The sequence below is a fragment of the Condylura cristata genome, unplaced genomic scaffold, assembly GCF_000260355.1.
Source record: "Condylura cristata isolate star-nosed mole 26May11 unplaced genomic scaffold, ConCri1.0 scaffold00012, whole genome shotgun sequence".
Classification (NCBI taxonomy): Eukaryota; Metazoa; Chordata; class Mammalia; order Eulipotyphla; family Talpidae; genus Condylura; species Condylura cristata.
The window spans coordinates 11,959,668-11,968,232 of record NW_004567113.1 but is presented as its reverse complement, the minus strand read 5'-3'; positions in this window follow the sequence as shown (position 1 = coordinate 11,968,232).

The following is an 8,565-nucleotide window of genomic DNA, read 5'->3' as shown; positions in this document are numbered from 1 at the left end:
GTGCAAATCTCAATCTGAGGCTATTCATATTTAATTTAATTACGTGGGTTTACTTAGCCAATTATGCTTTTTCGTTCCAGGTCACAGATTTCTCAGGCTCACAATTTTGTTCTCTTCCTGTCTCTCCTCTGTCCATAAACACAGGCCTAGTTTTCTCCCTCATTTTTTTCCTTCCACAGGTACATAAATACGATAGGAGTAGTTCAATAAAGCTAGCTCACTGAATAGGCTACTGAGATGATTAAATTAGAGACTGATCTGCTATGTGGTTTTTTCTTGGCTCCAAAATCCCCTCCGTCCCTCGCTCATTAATCTGGCTCGGTCCTTCACTGAACTCTGCCATTAAAGGAGGAGGCAGGAGGAAGAGGTGTGCAATGAAGTTTGACATTTCCTCAAAAATGATTGTATTAAACCCTACTTACATTTATAGTTCCATCTCATTTGAGAATGTTAATAAGTTGCAATTTCATCAAGAGAAAGGTATTGGGATCTAATCAAGTCAAAGGCTTACTCACATTGGAATGGATCAAGCTTCTGAAGCATCACTTTAAAAGGTCATTTTTAAATACAGCTTAAGGTGATAATTAACAAAGTTCATTAATAACAATCTGCTTATGGACTGCTTAAAATGGTCAGGATCCATCCACAGGATTAGTTTTAAACCAAATTCAAGTCCCATCAAGCTTGTGTCGGCTCTGACCAGAGCAGTAAAATTCAGAAGACACTCTCCAAATCAGCCAGGTCAATAGCAAACTCTACAGAGCCAAATCTGTGTTGAATCTGATTTGTCCAATAAGCGCAGTACCTCCAAAAGGCAACATCTCCTCTTATACTAAGCAGGGCATAGTACTGGTGATTAGTCCCTAACCTCTCACTAAACAAAGCTCCTAGGTTTCTTTCTGATGGCTATGTGTTTCCTGAAACATTTTTACTGAGACCATATTGGAAAGCATTTCTGTTCCTATAATTTTCTAAACTTCCAGAAACATAACTATAGTTCCAACTACCTTTAAACAACAATCATCTTCCTTATGTCAGATCAGATCCAAGAACTACTGATGCTCTGGGGAGCTCATGTCAGGACATGGGGGATCTCAATGTCAAACCACCAACCATTCTACTATTCATGTCTGGTATCTGAGGTAGAGATAAAAGAGGAAAGATGGGCCCTCCCTCATGGCACAACTGGTTAGGATGCAGCACTGCAAGCTAGCCACAGTTGCTTTAGTGTGAGTACGATGCCTGGCCTGGGAGGTGACCCACATGCACAGCAGACCTCTCCTGACCCACCCGCTGCTCCCCTCAGCAGTGTGTTTCAGTCAGTCTGCCTGTTCTGCTCCCCACTCTGTCTCTGGTGAATCCTCTCACCCCCTGAAACTCTGGCATGTACCCCAGTTCTGTATGAATAAATAAATAAATCTAAAAAAAAGAAGAGGAAAAACAAGAAATTATTAAATAAAACAAAGTCAGCAGCAGTTTAAGAAAGTAATATTTGAGAGCTGGGTGGAAAAGATATGAAGCTTTAACAAGAGAAAGGAATTATTGATGCAGGAGCTGAGAGATTTTAGAGAATGGTTTATCACTGGTATTATTTTATATCGGAAGAAGTGGAGTCACAAAAATCTGAGTGCCTTTCCCAATGTCAACAGATCTGGTGACACATCAGAACTCAAGCAGAGTCCTCCTTCTGCTACTCCAGAAAAAAAGCATTGAAAGTGTCCTCAAACTGCAAAGGGGTCATTTGTGTGGTCACTGATAGAAGCAGACTTCTCATGATGAACTTAGTGTAGTCCATCCACATGTTATGCTGAATGATGAATAGCTGAAACTTCCATAATGTTATGATGTAATGTTACACAATTAAAAATTTGTATTATCTGCAAAAGAACCCACAACAAGGACTCAAACCTAAAGAGCAACTCTCTGGGGCTACAGGTGCTATCTGGGCTAATCTGGGGCCGTGGGAGTCTCAGAAAACCTGCAAGTGTCCTCACCTTACCCCTGACAGGTTATGTACTCACAATTCCTAAAAACAAAGGCCCTAGTGTGTTTGGGCAACAGGAGTGGTAGTGCAGTTTTCCAAAGTCCACACTTTTTTTTTTTTTTGTCATTATTGCTAGAGAGATAAAAGGAATACTCCTGAGGGAGGGTATTTTTAGACTCCAGGGCAAGGTTATCTGGCTCTGGCTGAGAGAAATGTGAAGGGTCAGAACCTTGCCAGTTTTCACTGCAGTAAGTCAAGTTAACCACACGTGAGGAAGATGGAATTTTTATAGAAGTTGTCGACATTTAAAAGCACATAATCATGTGTAGCGATAAGTCAAGTCTCCCGTGTTTTTAATGGACTTTCTTCCCTTCCTTACTTCTCCAGCTGATGATAGCCTTATCTCTTAGGATTTAGTTAACTCTCCAGCCAGATCTATTCCCAGTCAGGTAGACCGAGGGCAAGTCTGCCTGCACTCCCTTTGTTTACCATCCCCGGCTAAGTTAATTGTAGGTCAGCGAAAATGTCCTTGCACCGGGCTAATCATGATGATGGGGAAGGTAATGGTGTTGGTAATAATGATGATGAAGATGATGCTGATGCCAGCAGGTGGGGTGGATGTGGACAGCTGGCAATACTCACTGAGGGGTGCTAAACTATGAAAGCAAAGTGTGGGAGATAAGGTGTACATGAAGGTACTTGAGTCAATAAATGACTATTTACTTCATACCGTGAATAAATATAGTGGCCTTATGACCAAAAAAAATTTCATTTTCTTTCTGTTTGATTTCTACTTGGTTGGCTTCATGATTTGCTTATTTTGACAGGTTGATCAGGTACAATTAGCATGTCTTTCTTACCAAGATTAATAACTCTTCAGGTCAACAAAGGGCAATTAGATGTGGAGTATATTATACTAATATTGTGTGAAGGGGACTTATTTATTTGATCTTGTGCTATTAGTCATATGAATGGTGTCATAGACTCCCAGTTACACCACCGCAATGAGGGAGAAAAACCAGTTCACTCAAGTGTGGGCTAGAGATCCTTTAGTTTAAAGGTAATTACCCTTGTACACGCTTATGAAAAAGAGCTGCTTTGAATTGGCTTTGTAAAGATAACACCTACTGAACAATTAATACATGCTGGATACGATGCCAAGTGCTTTATATGTGTTTTTGTTTATTTAATTCTTAAATTAAGCTTATGAGAGAAGTATGAAAATAAAAAAATCTGCTTACTTATCTAATATCCATTCTGTCTTTTGTTCTCAGGAACCTAATTTCAATTAGGGTGATAATACTGCTAGCTAAAAACAAAAGACTATATTTATCAATTATTTTTAGAATTAAGAATAGTCATGATAATAGCAATTTATGCAGAAGTATTGTTTGAAATTTCACAGAGTTTCTTAAAGAGAGTTACTGTTTTGTCCTTCACCACTTCTGCTTACTTCTGTCTGAAAAACAGACATGAACCCAGAGTTTCCAGACATGCATCAGGATGTTAGAAGTGAAAGATAGAGAAAAGCTGATGTCTCATCTCTTAACCAGACAGAAATTAAGTTTCATCTTTCTTAATTTACTGATCTTTTGGATATGCTAGTATATGTAAACCAACCTAATCCTAGTGTAATTAGCAATAATACTGTCATCAACATCATAAAGATTAGGAAACACATCCTAGTAAAAGGCAGAGTTAGCATTTGAACTAGGTTGTATAAATCTGCTGCCTCTATCATTAATGATATTTTGTTCATCAGACATAGTTAAAATGGCAGCCTCTTACCCTCTTCATAATAATCTAGGATTTTTTCCAATTGTTGAAATCAAACTGGACTTGCTTTAGCTTGCTGTTGATATTCAGATATGTCATTTCCTTTGACTAGAAAGCATTCATTTCTCCCTGTTCTTCGCTTGAATGGTATCTATTTCACTTTTAAATTTTGATTTAAACATGCTTTCTCTGAAAAACTAAAACTTGCCTGATCCCTTAGCCTGATTAAGTTCACTCCAATATAACATCATCTTTCTCTCATCACTAGTACTTCTCACTTCATCATTAACCATTACAACTCCCAGTAGACTATGAAAGGAGAAATTGAGTCTTTCCTTGCTTGCTGTTGCCCACTGGCTAGAACAGTGCCTGGGGTCCACTTAGGGCCATGAATCACCAACCATAGTAGAAAACTTCATAATGGACATTGGTCAGAGTATTCAAAAAGATCATGTCTTAATTTAGAGGAATAATTAACCAAAGACGTTATGGCTCTGAAATCAATAACAGATTTTGAAAGCAAATATATCTTGCTTTCTTAAGTTATTGACCTTTTGGGTATTCTATTATATGTAATCCAACTTAATCCTAGTATAATTAGTAATAATACTATCATCAACATCCTAAAGATTAGGAAACACATCCTAGTAAAAGTCCCAGAAAAGGATTCAATGATACATTTATATCTGGCATCAAATAAAACAGTAGTAGGCATGTAGAAATATGGTCTGTAGAGAAGAGGGAAAAAATCAATCATTTGAAAACTGGTTAGGAAAATTTTTGGGCAAAGTATCTAAAGTTTTTACAATTATGCAAATTCAGCCTCATGAGATAGAAACTATAATTAGTGAGATGAAAAATGCACTGGTTGAAACAATGGTAGACATGGCAAAATGATATAATAGTGAAACTAAAGACAAAGGAATATAATTTGTAAAAAAAGGAAATATAAAGAAAAAAACTTAAATGAAAATATAGTGAACTTGAATAATTTCAAGCAGCATAAATATAAGTGAGACACAAAAGAGAAGAAAGTTAAAAAAAATAGAGTTGAAGAAATAATTAGGAGAAATTCAATATTTGATGAAGCCTTTAAATCCAAAGATCCAATAACTTAAAAAACCACAAGCCCAGGAAATGAAGAAAACTATAGCCAGTCACATCATACTCATATTTGTCAAAATCAGTCAAAGAGAGAAAAATCTTAAATGTACCCAGAGAAAATAAATTCATTTACCTCTCAGATAAAAAAAAAAAAAAGATTAAAATGATGGTAATTTCTTACAGAAATAAAACAAGGAGGAAAGCCACAATATCTTTACAGTACTGGAAGAAAGAAAGCTGAGAATTCTATACTAGCAAAAATATATTATGAAATTAAGATCAAATACTTTTAAATATATAACAAATCAGAAAGAAGTTTTCTCCAGCAAGCTCACCCAATAAAAGATTTTAAAGCACATCACTACAAAGTTAAAGCCACTTCAGCATGAGTTTGATCCCCAGTCCAGGAAGTGACCCACATGGCGCGGCAGACCTCTCCTGCCCCACCCACTGCTCCCCTCAGCAGTGTACTTCATCAGTCAGCCTGTTCTGCTCCTCACTCTGTCTCTGGTGAATCCTCTCACCACTCCTTCACCTCTGGCTTCTACCCCAGCTCTTGTATGCCTAAATAAATAAATCTTTAAAAAAAAAATTTTTAAGGGAGTTCTTTGAGCAAAAGAAATGATAACTTAGAAAAAGAGATCTACATAAAGCACCAGCCATGCATGGTAACTGCATGTATAAATTTATGCCCTTTGTCTTGTGATATAAATTTCTTTCAGACTTAACTCTTTAAACAAAATACAGGAACAATATACTATGAGGTTTACAACATATGTAAAACAAAACTTCTTACAATATAAAAAAGACAGGGAGAGGATGGACAGAATAATTATTGTTAAGGTTCATATGCTACACATGAAGTGATATATCAACTGAAGGTGAACTGTGATAAGTTGAATATGCACACTATAGATGGTAAAGCAAGCATTAAATAATGAACCAAAAACTATACCTAATAAACCAAAAAGAGATAAAACAGAATCTGAAGAAATACTTAAGCCAAAAGAAATTTAAAAAAAGAAAAAAGGGAACAAACCAAGGAAAAACAGAAAATAGCCAGTCAAATTAGATAGAGTTAAGCCTAATTGTATCAATAATCACATAAAATGCAAATGGGCTGGAAAAGTGAGGACCAAACTGTATACTGTGGCAAACAAGTACCTTTTTCAAATTAAAGCTTCAAATAGGTTTAAATTTAAAATATGGAAAAATAAGGCCCTCCCTGGTGGCGCAGCGGGTTACAGCACAGCACTAAGAAGCTTAACCACTTCTGCATGACTAAGAAGCTTAACCACTTCTGCATGAGTTCGATTCCCCGCCTGCCCGGGAGGTGATCCACAGGGCACAACTCTCCTGACCCGCCCGCTGCTCCCCTCAGCAGTATACTTCAGCAGTCCCCACTCTGTCTGGTGAATCCTCTCACCCTCCACAACTCTGGCTTGTACCCCAGTTCTATATGAATAAATAAATAATCTTTAAAAAAGAAAAAACGGGGCCCTCCCTGGTGGCGCAGTGGGTTAAAGCACTGTACTAAGAATCAAAAGCTACTTCCACATGAGTTCGATCCCCACCTGCCCTGGAGGAGATCCACATGGCGTGGCAGACCTCTCCTGACTCGCCCGCTGCTCCCCTCAGCAGTGTACTTCGTCCATCTGCCTGTTCTGCTCTCTACTCTGTCTCTGGTGAAGCCTCTCACCCTCCGTATCTCTGGCCTGTACCCCAGTTCTGTATGAATAAATAAATCTTTAAAAAAAAAAAGAGAAAGAAAAAACAGATACTTTTTTTTAAAATGGAAAAATATATACCATGATCACACCAAGTTGTAGCAAAAGAAAGCCAGAGTGAACATGTTACTACCTGATGAAGTTGATTTCAAAGCAAAGACTATGAGTAGGGATAAAGAAGGCTATTTCATAATAGTAGAAAAGTCAAGTTACCAAAAAGACACAGCAGTTCTAAACAACCAATTAAATTAGCTTCATCTTAATAATATGTTTAATAACATAGTTCCAAAACACATGGAACAAAAAACTATTAGAATTGAAGGAGAAATAAATTCACTAAGTTAAAGGCAAACACTTGCTCTAACTTAAAAATAAAAAATAAAGTACAGAAATTTCCTTCCTGTCTAAAATATTGCCTCATGAAATTCTAAACTTTAAAAATTCACTCATTATATAAAGCTTCCCCACACCCCTGCCAGTCTTCCTCATCCCATTCCACTCAATACCCAATGTTTTTTTGAAAGAAAGAAAATAGCATCACACAGTCAATGACAGCGCACTGCAAGGTGACCTTCTGAGGTGTCATAAAAGCTAGAGTGTCTCATTTCCCCTCTGGTAATACAGGGGACCCTGAAAACAATAGGTTCTTGTACAAATCCCTGTGACTACCTACACCCCTCAGCAGTGCAAGAGTTCGGAACACTGGTTTTGTGAGGGGGTTCCTAGGTTTGAGTCCTAGATTACCATGAAATAAATGACTATGACCTCGGGCAAGTTACTTAACATCTCTATAATTCAGTGGCCCACAAAGTGACCAGTGGATATTAACTATTATAATAGGGCACTCAGTATGTATTAAAATGAGAGCTAGCTCTTGAATAAGAGGAGATACATTAGTTTTAGGCAAGAGTCAGTAAATCACATATATTTGGATTTAAAGCACTTTAGATAGGGTATCCTACCAAAAAGAAAAATTCACAACTCCTAGAATTCTACCATTGAAGTTATTATTCTGATTTAAACCAAACCATCTACCTGAGATATCTTTTAACTCTAAAAAGTAATACACATCATTATCATCGTTACTATTACCATTTTAATCATTATTGCAATCTTGTATCAATTAGTTTTCACTACCATCCTATGAGCTAGATTTCTTATTATTCCCATTTTAAAGATAAGGAAAATGTGTCACAAAAGAAAATTTTGCCCACAGACATAAAGTAAAACAGTGACAGAGCTAGGATTTAACTTAGGCTTTCTGACTCCTATGGCAGCACTCATGGATACCAGGCCTGTGTCAGTCAGTCAGTCATAAATATTCATAAATATTTATTCATTCAATATCATCCACATCCCATGAAAACAATACAGTTTTGTACAATCTGGAGGCAGAGCATGCCCTGAATAGCACTGGAAAGAAGCAGAAAAGAGGGAGTTGTCTAGAAGTGTGGAATATCGAGGAGCTAGAAGAACTGCGCTCTCTCTGCTTATCTCACAGGGGACAGTGGTGTAACATGGGATTTCCCACAAGATTTGACTTTCCCTTTCGCTGGCATCACTTACTTTACTCATGCTTCATTCCTTGTAAACTCTGGAGTTTGTTTGCCCAACCACAAGCTGGTTCCATCCCCTAAAACCCTTTGAGTTTCAGGCCTTCCCTGGTGGAGCAATGGGTTAAAGCGCAGCACTATGAAGCTATCCACAGCTGCCTCAATACAAGTTGGATTCCCAGCCAGGGAGGTGACTCACATGGTGCAGCAGACCTCTCCTGTCACACTCGCTGCTCCCCTCAGCAGTGTATTTCAGTCAATCTGCCTATTTTGCTCCCCACTCTGCCGCTGTTGGATTCTCTCACCACCCCTGTACCTCTGGCCTATACCCCAGTTCTGTATGCATAAATAAATAAATCTTTAAAAAAGAAAAGAAAAGAATTCCTCCTCTTGTTTTCTCCTTAAGAAAAGGGGATAATGG